This window comes from Lonchura striata, chromosome 13 (genome assembly GCF_050655825.1).
Source record: "Lonchura striata isolate lonStrDom1 chromosome 13, ASM5065582v1, whole genome shotgun sequence".
NCBI lineage: Eukaryota > Metazoa > Chordata > Aves > Passeriformes > Estrildidae > Lonchura > Lonchura striata.
The window spans coordinates 3,156,743-3,166,008 of NC_140715.1; the positions used below are offsets into that span (position 1 = coordinate 3,156,743).

The window sequence follows — 9,266 nt, forward strand, 5'->3', positions numbered from 1 at the left end:
GACACAGCTGATCTGCACTGTAAACTGTGTGAGTCCAAGGATGACCCTCAAAACAACAAGTACATGTTCACCTGGATATTTCTAAAGCTGTTTAACAGCATCTGGATTCCATGTTTTCCACGGCTGAGCAGGGAAAAGCAGGAGGAGGAGCTGCAGTTAGCTATTATCAATAATAGGAACGAGCACACCACGTGCCACATTAGGAATGTGCCTACAAAATGTGTTCCTGGGCTGTACATTCACAACATGTGTGGCTTCTTTTTTAGCATCAATGTGCAGCAGAATCCAAAATCTGTGTGGTTTTTTCCCCTCAAGCCTGTCCTGTTACCCAAATTGCTTTGGCTTCAAACATTGGTTCCCTTGGGCGTCTGTTATTCACAGCCTTCCCGGTGCCAACTGAACAGCTTCCAGGAGCTCTGATGTCTCTCTTTTTATTTTATTTTTTTAATACTGTGAATCACTTTATTCCATCCACCTTCTGGAGCAATTCCCTGGAGAGTACCAATTCTGACGAGCATCTGCTCGAGCAGGAAAGCCACGGCCATCCCTCCACTGGAATTTTTCACTCTTTATGGTCATTAAAGGCTCTTCAATGCCATTTACTGGTGAATCTTGGCGGTAATGTATCAAAACAAGTTGTCCCTGCAGATACCTGTCGCTTGGGTTGCCTGGAGCCTGTCCCCACTGCTCCCAAATGCTGATGCCCATCAGGACCATGGGCAGCCACACAGGTTCTTCTCTCCCATCGCTTTCCATGGGTCACAATTTTTCTGTGGGTCCACGAGTTTCCCCAGAATTTCTCCTAGACCCTATATGGAGCCTCCCTGGGAGAGGAAGGGAGTGAAGAGTGAAATGAGAGCTTTTTGTTAATGCTTCCAAATTATTTAGGATATTAAGGACAAGGAGTGACCATGAGGAATTGCAGAAGTACCTTGAAGTGAGTGACTGGCCAAGAAAGTGGCAGGAGAAATGCAGTGCAGATAAAGAGTGGCGCACGTGGGAGAAGCCATCCCCAACTTCAGAAATAAAATGATGGGCTCTGAGCTGACTATTAACTCCCAGGAACAAGATTTCAGGGTTGTAATAGATAGTTCTCTGAAAACATCAGCTCATTGCTCAGCAGAGATAAAAGAAAAAACACATCTTGAGTGTTACGGATTACTCAGAGAAGAACAGAGCAAAACAGCCCCAATCACGCTGCCACTGGATGAAATCCCCATGCACCCACACACCGAGCACTGCACAGGTGGAAAGGGATGTAGTAAAGCTGGGAAGGCGTCAAAGAAAGGTGGGAAGGATGATTAAATGTGCTGACTACATTTAGGAGAGGCAGTGAGGATGCAGGTGGGGCACTCCAAGGCTTCCACCCATGTGGTGAGCCTTTCCCACCCACTGGGAGACAGCAGGGACCTCAGCTCAGCTCCTGGTGCAGCAGCTCCTCATCAGAGGGTGATCCCAGCCCACACAGGTGTTCCCCTGGGTTTTGGGTTGGTGTTTCTGCCACCCCCTCCTCTTGCAGGGAATCAATGGCCACCACGCCTAGCACTGCAGGTGCTGCGTGTCCCCCATGCTGGGCAGGCAGCGTGGGCACTGGGGAAGAGGAACTGGAGCAGTTTGGCAAAAAGCAGGCAAAGGATGCCAAAATAAAATTTAAAAAAAGGGGGAGAGAGATCTAGCTTCACCTTCTGTTCTTGTGATTCTTCTGTGCAAGCAAATCTAGTGGGAGGAGGAAAAGGAAAAAAGGCAGAAATCCAGCCCAGTGATGGAGGCAGGAATGTTGCACTGGAAGGAGAAAAAAAAAATCCCCAAAAGATTTTGGGGCTAAAGCCATCCACCCCCATTTGACACCAAATGCTCCTGGCATTTGGGATGGGGCAGCAGGGGGCTGAGAGGAGAGAGGGAGAAAGAGACAAGGAGAGAACGAGGGAACATTTGTGCAAAGCAGCACCAAGGTGGACAAATCCCCTCTGAGGCCACATCTGGGCCCTTGTCCCCAGCCAGGTGTTATGGTCCTGCAGCTCCACCTGCATTGCCACTGCTGGTGCCAGCAGACTGATTTATCAGTGAACACGGGCTCCTTTTGTCAAGGGAGGAACAGGTACTGAGCATGAACCTGTGTATGAGGGGACAGCTGAAAGCAGAATTTTTGCAGGATTGGGCTTATCTGCTGCTGCAGGTTGGAGCTGCTCTAAGGAAGGACTGGGATAGCCAGGGAGCAGGAACTGGAGGTCTCCAAAGAGTCCCCCCTTCTGCTGAGTGTGACACAATGAACAAGAGGCTCCTTGCCTTGACTTGTGCACAGCTAGAGAAAGCAGGTGTTGGAGGGAAAAAGAGAGATGCAGGAGTGAGAGCCATGCCCGAGAACACCCCTCTGATCAGCGGCATGGACAGTCCCAGCCTGGCATTCTGCTGTTCCCCGGCCTTCGGATAAAACATCCCCAGGGTCCTCCTGTCCAAGCTCAGACACTACCAGGGCCCCTCTGCCAAGGACAGAGGAGTCTTGTGGAGCACTGGTGCCATTCCCAGCTCTGGAGGGCTGGGTAGAACACACATCTTCATTTGGTGTGCATGAGGCAGCCAGGGATATTTATTGCTGGGGCACTGTCTGGTCCCAGCACAGAGCCCATGCTCTCACAGGGCAAAGGGACAAGGGCTGTTCACTGTGCCCTTCACAGGGGCATCTTCATCCATTCCCATTATTCCTTCCTCAAATCCCTTCCAGAATCCCCTGGCTGCCGAGGAGGAATCACAGCTAACAAGAAATTACAGCGAAGTGACTTTGTCCATGTATAAATTATTAATTTTCATCACATGAAGGGAATAATAGACTCCTCTGCACAGAAGCCTTGGCCCATCAGACAGAGAACCCTTGTGGATGCAGGGACTTGATTCACCCTTCTTGGAGAAATTTCCAGTATTTCACCATATTCTGGAGCAGGGCAGAAATTCCCACCCGCTGCTGGCTCTAAGTTCCTCCCAAAACAAGGGACTATTTCTCGTGTGTGGAGTGAATTACCTCCCCTCACCTCCTCCTACCGGAGTCCTGCTCTGAAATGGAGGCAGGTGCAGTGGGAGAATGCACTCCTGGCTGCACACAGTGCTGTGAGGGTGCAGGGACAATGGCTGTGCTCCCCTGCCCCGTGTCCCCTCCGTGGCAGCAGTGTCCTGCAGGACACCCCGGGATGGCACCGAGGAGGAGCTGGGCTGCAGGGCCGGGGCGTGCGTGGAGACAGGCAGGGCCTGGGGGCTGCAGCTGGAAACCCCAAACTAAAACCAGGTGACTAAACCCACCCGAGCCCGTGAGAATCCCTCACTGCCCTGGGCCCCAGAGCAGGCTGGGCTATCAGTTCAGGATTTATGGCTTTAATCACATCTGTGGGGTGAGCATGGGAGAAGCAGCAGCTCTCTTTGGTTCATGTCTGGAGTGTGGCAGCAGGGAGCAATCACAGCCCTGCTCAGCATGACAAGGATGAAGGAAAGCCCAGACATCCTCTTCCAAGCTGTGCTGCCCCAGGGCCATGCTGCCCGTGGCTGCCTCACCACAGGAAGGGAGGCAGGATTGTTCTCACTCCCTCTCCTTTGGCAAAATTCCTTTAACTACGAGGGTCCGTTCAGAGAACCATCTCACTTCACCCCTGCGTCTCTCCACTCCTCCCATTTTTTCTGTTTCTTGGGGCTTTCACAGGGATGAATATGGGATTAGGAGTGAGGCATTGTGAGCTGAACTGAACGTGTTACTTAATGAACTGTATGAAATATTAAACCATGCTTGATATGAAGCATGGTGAATTCTGTAAGAAAGAATATATTACACTTGGGGAGGACTGAAGATAATCAAATCTAATGAATGGATTTAGAATCAGGACATAGTGAGCTTAGAGGAGTTAAGTTAGGTTCATTGTGAGGCTGAATTGTGTGACAGCCGTTGAGGGCAGGTTCTGCCATCGCGTGTTTTCTCCTGTTGTGAATGACATTATTGTATTTTTCCATTTAACATAAATTTATTTTTCGGAAGGCTGCTTCCACCCGAATGGCATCAGCAGATCCCATTAATCATGGTGCTCTCAATCACTCAGAATTATTTAGAGCCTCTTTTGTATGTCTCTGGCACTTTCCCCATTTATGATTAATCTTAAACTAAACCAACTAAATAAATAAAACTGCAAGGATCCAAAGAGCATCCCGGTGAAGATCTTATTTAAGCAAGACACGTTGACAGCTTAGGAGGTTGGGAAGCTTCTGCTCTTGGAAGTTTCAGGAGGAGGAAAGAAGCTTTTTAGTCCAAAGAGGAGTCTGAGCTCGAAAGGAGCTGAAGCCCTGATCTCAGTGGGACCTTCCATATTTTGGGATTGACCCCCTTGGTCCCAGCCCATTCCATTTGCTCCTGAGCCTCTTCTACATCTACAGGAGACACCTGATGGGCCACCCCTCTGCGGTGAGGTGCCAAGGATGGGGCATGCAGCAGGGGCTACTTCTGGGCTCTGCTCTGGGATTCCTCACCAGGGCTGGAAGCCAAACTGAGCAAACCTACTCAGGAAAAAAGAGACAACACCGCTGCTCTGGCATGTCTGTGCTTCTCTTTCTCAGGTGACAATTGCTATGCCAGTGTCACCCCTTGGCACTTGTGAGTAGTCAGCTATGCCCCAGCAGAGCCATCCCTCCAGGTGCTTCTCCAGAAAAATCCAGGAAATCTCCAGCTGGACTTCTGGATTAGCAACAGCACTGCTGTTTCTGCAGCCAAAGCAGGGAAAGGTGAAGGAATTTAAAGCTGGAATGGGCTGTGCACCAGACAGAGCCAAAATCCTACCTGGAGCTTCCTGGCAGAGACACACCTGGAGCTGGAGAGAGCTGGAAAGAGTAAATTCCCAGTGTCATGGCCAGGGCATGCTGCAGTGAGCCAGATGAACATGTACACATTGGAGAGTCATTTCCTGATGGAAATCCCAGGTGTTTGATGAAGCATGCCAACATCACATATCCATACTTTAACCCCAATCCTACATCTTTGTGTGAGCTAGTGATAAATTTTTATTGCTGTTATCCACATCTTTATTTGGGACTTACAAATATCATCTGTGTGAGTCACAGCCACCAAGACTGTGAGTATCCTGTCCCCCTGGCATGCTTCCCACCCCCTGCAGAATGTGGGGATGCTGTGTGCTCCTGCAGAGCTGCCCAAGGAGCCAGCTCAGCCCCTGGCAAACAGCAGATTAAATCATGTACTCACCAGGTCCAGGGAACCAGGGCTAAAACAACAATCTGGTATAGGGCAAACCCACAAGAATTGCTTTAAATGTGCAGAATGGGGTGATCTGTGAGGAAGGGCAGCTGCTCTGCCTCCTTTCCCAGGGTGCAGCATCCCTCTGCTGCTCAGCTGGCTGTGGCTCTCACTAATAAACTAATTGATTCAGCTTGGCTGTCCAGAGGTCTGAGTAATTTCAATATTGAAGCTCAGCTGTAATTAATTCAGTCAATACAGTCAACACAATCACGGGTGAGTAGGGACAGTGGTGCTCGAGTCCCTCATCTGGGCAGAGCACAGAGAGGGAGACACTGCACAGCTCCATACCCCAGAAAAGCCTGGCCATGATACCAGGGACTCCAATCTACCAAAAAAAAAAACATCCACAGGACCCCAAAGAACAGAGACACCCCTGCAGCCCAGCTTGAACAATGAGCACATCCTTTGAAGTGATAATTTTAGAGTTTGGAGGCAAAATAGTTTAACATTCAAAAATTTAATAGCCCTGAAATGGGGGGAAAGGGCAAGTGCCCTTGTGGGGACCTCACCCAGGCAGACCCTGATTGCCATGTTTTCTCCTGCAGGTGCAGGGAATTGTCCCAGGAGCAAGAGGCCACCCTGGGCATCCAGGAAAGCAGGGCAGGAGCTCAACAAGTGCCTGTCATCTCTGGAATACAACTCCTGAGCCAGGAGATGGATTTCCTAGTGAAGCCCTGGGTGCTGGGCCTGTGGAACACCAGCATCACATCTTGGAGCAGCTCAGTGTGGGGAGGAGGAAGGACTTTAGCCGGGAGACACAAAGGCAGCTAATAAATAGTGGAGGGCAGTGTTATTACTTTTTATCTTACGGAGTCAGACCAGCTTATGAAAGCCAGGCTGGTGCAGAATGCTAATGGGGCAGCCTTGGCAGGATGGAGTTATGGTTCCAGCCCCACAGGAGTGAACCTCCCTCCCCTGGTGTGCAGAGCCTGTCTCTCTGCAGCGACTCTGCTGCTGCTCCAGAGCATGCCTGCCTGCTGGGTAGAGCCTCGTGCCAGTTCCTTCCCTGGTTTTTGCTCCTCTGATAAATTCCAAGGGCAAGTGAGAGCCTTGAGTGGCTGGGACTGAGTGAGACATGGGACTGAGTGAGAAGTGGCTTGTCCTGCCATGTGAAACCACCATGGGAATGGCCAACAGCCATGGACTGGGAACCCTCTGTGTGTTCTCACTATGGTGATTTATCTCTTTGTCTCATTAGACAGGGCAAGGTGTTTCTGGAGCCAAGGGTGGTGCCCACCATCACAGGAGGTGGTGGTGCCTTGCCCTACCCTGGCTGGACTAACATGTGCTGCACCAAGTCCTGTGCTGGGGTGCCAACTCTGGGAGATGCCCAAAATCTCTGGCAAGGGCAATGCACTCCAGTGATTAATGTTTCTTTTCTTGCTTAGATGAAGAGGAGCAAATGCAATAACAGAGGAAGTGCAACAGAGCAGCTGTGAGGAGGCATCAGGGAGGTTGGGAAGCAGAAAAAAGCAAACAATCAGGTGTTTGGCATGAGAATGTTCCAAAGTTCCATGAAGCAAAGGTAAAACATCAAAGGCTGACTTGCAAAACATCCCCATCACTTTGACAGTCCCCTGCAAAGCTGTGGGTAACAGCCCTCACTGTGCCTGGCACTAGAACATCAGTGCCTTGGGGGTGTTTTGCTCAGAGTCTGGGCAGCAGAACAGCAGGAAAGGGCAGCAAATGTGTTCTGACTTCAGTGCTGCTGCTATTCCCCAGCTCCCTGCCTCCCATGCAGGATGGGGCCCTCAGCTCAGAGCCTTTCATCACACAGGCTGAGTTCAGATAATTCCCCAGACCTGCTTTTGACAAACCACTCTTCCAGTGTGCTATTTACAGAGGGTAGAAGGCACTATATTAGGAACCTGCAGAGAGAAAAATACTTTATTTATCCACACAGGAGGCACAGCTGATCCTCAGAAGCATCACCATGGCCCTGTGCTGGCACTGGCTGAGGTGACACTGCTGTCACTGCAGGACCAGCCTGGCCCTACACGTTCAGAGCCACAGCACCAGCTTTTTTATGGCAACATCTCCCCACCAGTGCAAAGTGGGGCTGTGGGTGGTGGTGGGCTGGTGGCAGGGACGAGGTCACACAGGGGTTTGCAGTGTCACCGCTGGCACACGGGTAGGTGCCCCATACCCACAGCACGGTGCTGGCTCCTGGCTGTGACTGTCCCTGCCTCACTGAGCCTTTCCTGGCCCTTGGGACGTCCCAGGCTCCTGGCATGGATGCTCTCTGCTCTCTCCCTCGGGACACAAGCTAATGCCAGCTGCAGGGACACTTGTCTGTCAGCCCAGAGGGATGGCAGGGCTGCTGTGGAAGCACCATCACCTCCTGAGGGATTTTTGCCTCCTTCTTTTGTATGCACAGCACACACAAGTTGTCAGGGCTATTTTTCTAATTATTAGATTTTATTGGAAATCAATAAGCAAATAAGATGATTTTTTTGGTCCTAATACCTCCATAGCTCTTCTTGCAGGGCACAGGTATTACCAAGCCCACTCTGAAACTCGTCCAGCATGGTGATAGATTAGTCCCTACCTAGCTCTGCTCAGGATGTTTGCTGGCATATGGGGGTGGATTAAGTAGTGAGGGGTTAACCCTGATGTGGAGATGAAGCCCAAAGTAAATATCCCCTGAGCTCTGCAGGAATTGGGGTGCTGGATTCTCTACAAGCCCCTTTGCCTGCTCAGGAGGACTTGTGGACATCTCTCACTCCGAGAGCCGCCTCAATTGCCTCTTAATTTGAGCCCTGTCAGCACAAGAGCTAAATGAAGAGTCATTTCTGTGAGAAGGAGTGCTGAGAGAGCCATGGGTCCTCAGGTAGCTCATTGGTGAGGCCAGTGAGCTCTGCCATGGATGCTGCATCTGTGGGCTCCAACACGTCTGGGCACAGCTGGGGAGAGGAAACAGAGGGCAAACCCCTCTCCTCAGGGAGATGTTTTTCTAAATATTGGAGTTACTGAAGATCAATAAGTGCATAGGGTAATTCTTCATCTTATTGTATTGGAGAACAATAACTGCACTTCAAATCTTCACAATTTATTAGTGGAAATAATAAAAAAATACATATGTTAATGCTGCAAGTTTTAAAAGCCTGCCCTGTCTCTTTATAGGAGCTGTAGAAGAAAACACTGAAATAGAAGTAATTAGGGATGGAGGGAATCATGGGCAGCCTCAGCAGAGCAAAACCCATGAGAAGGTTCTTGCCCTGCTGTTCCAGTCCTCTGGGGCTTGCTCCTGCTCACCCTGGCTACCTAGGGAGTACCAAGTCCTTGGACTGGGAACACGATTTACAAAGAGACCTTGTGGAAAGGAAAAAAAAAAAAAAAAAGAAGGAAAGAAAGGCTGGGCTGATTTAAAGAAACCTGAAGTGAATAAATTAGTGGGGGAGCGGAAACGAGGAGATGGAAATTACTCGGGAGCATTACATAAAAGCAGCTGACGTCTGACTCTTGCAATTAATTCAAATTGGGCTGAGCCTGGGCTTTGGGGAGGAACAACTGGTGGGTGGTGGTGAAAGGCAGAATGAGCAGTTGTGCACTGAGCTCAGGGAGGTGCATGGCTGTGCTCCTGCTGGGCCTGGCTTTAGTGAACTGTGGAGCTCAGGGAGGTGCATGGCTGTGCTCCTGCCAGACCTGGCTTTAGTGACCAGCTGAGCTCAGGGAGGTGCATGGCTGTGCTCCTGCCAGGCCTGGCTTTAGTGACCAGCTGAGCTCAGGGAGGTGCATGGCTGTGCTTCTGCTGGGCCTGGCTTTAGTGACCAGCTGAGCTCAGGGAGGTGCATGGCTGTGCTCCTGCTGGGCCTGGCTTTAGTGACCAGCTGAGCTCAGGGAGGTGCATGGCTGTGCTCCTGCTGGGCCTGGCTTTAGTGACCAGCTGAGCTCAGGGAGGTGCATGGCTGTGCTCCTGCTGGGCCTGGCTTTAGTGACCAGCTGAGCTCAGGGAGGTGCATGGCTGTGCTCCTGCCAGGCCTGG

General features: G+C 50.7%; 1 long non-coding RNA gene across 1 annotated transcript; it reads right to left on the reverse strand.

Annotated features, from left to right (window-relative positions):
* Positions 1–451: 451 nt before the first annotated feature.
* LOC146766110 (uncharacterized) lies at positions 452–8,917 on the reverse strand. The gene is made up of 3 exons (XR_014958254.1): positions 5,228–8,917; positions 4,808–4,848; positions 452–824 (listed from the first exon to the last, which is right to left on the reverse strand). It is a non-coding gene; the product is annotated as an uncharacterized LOC146766110 (long non-coding RNA).
* Between the last annotated feature and the right edge of the window lie 349 nt (positions 8,918–9,266).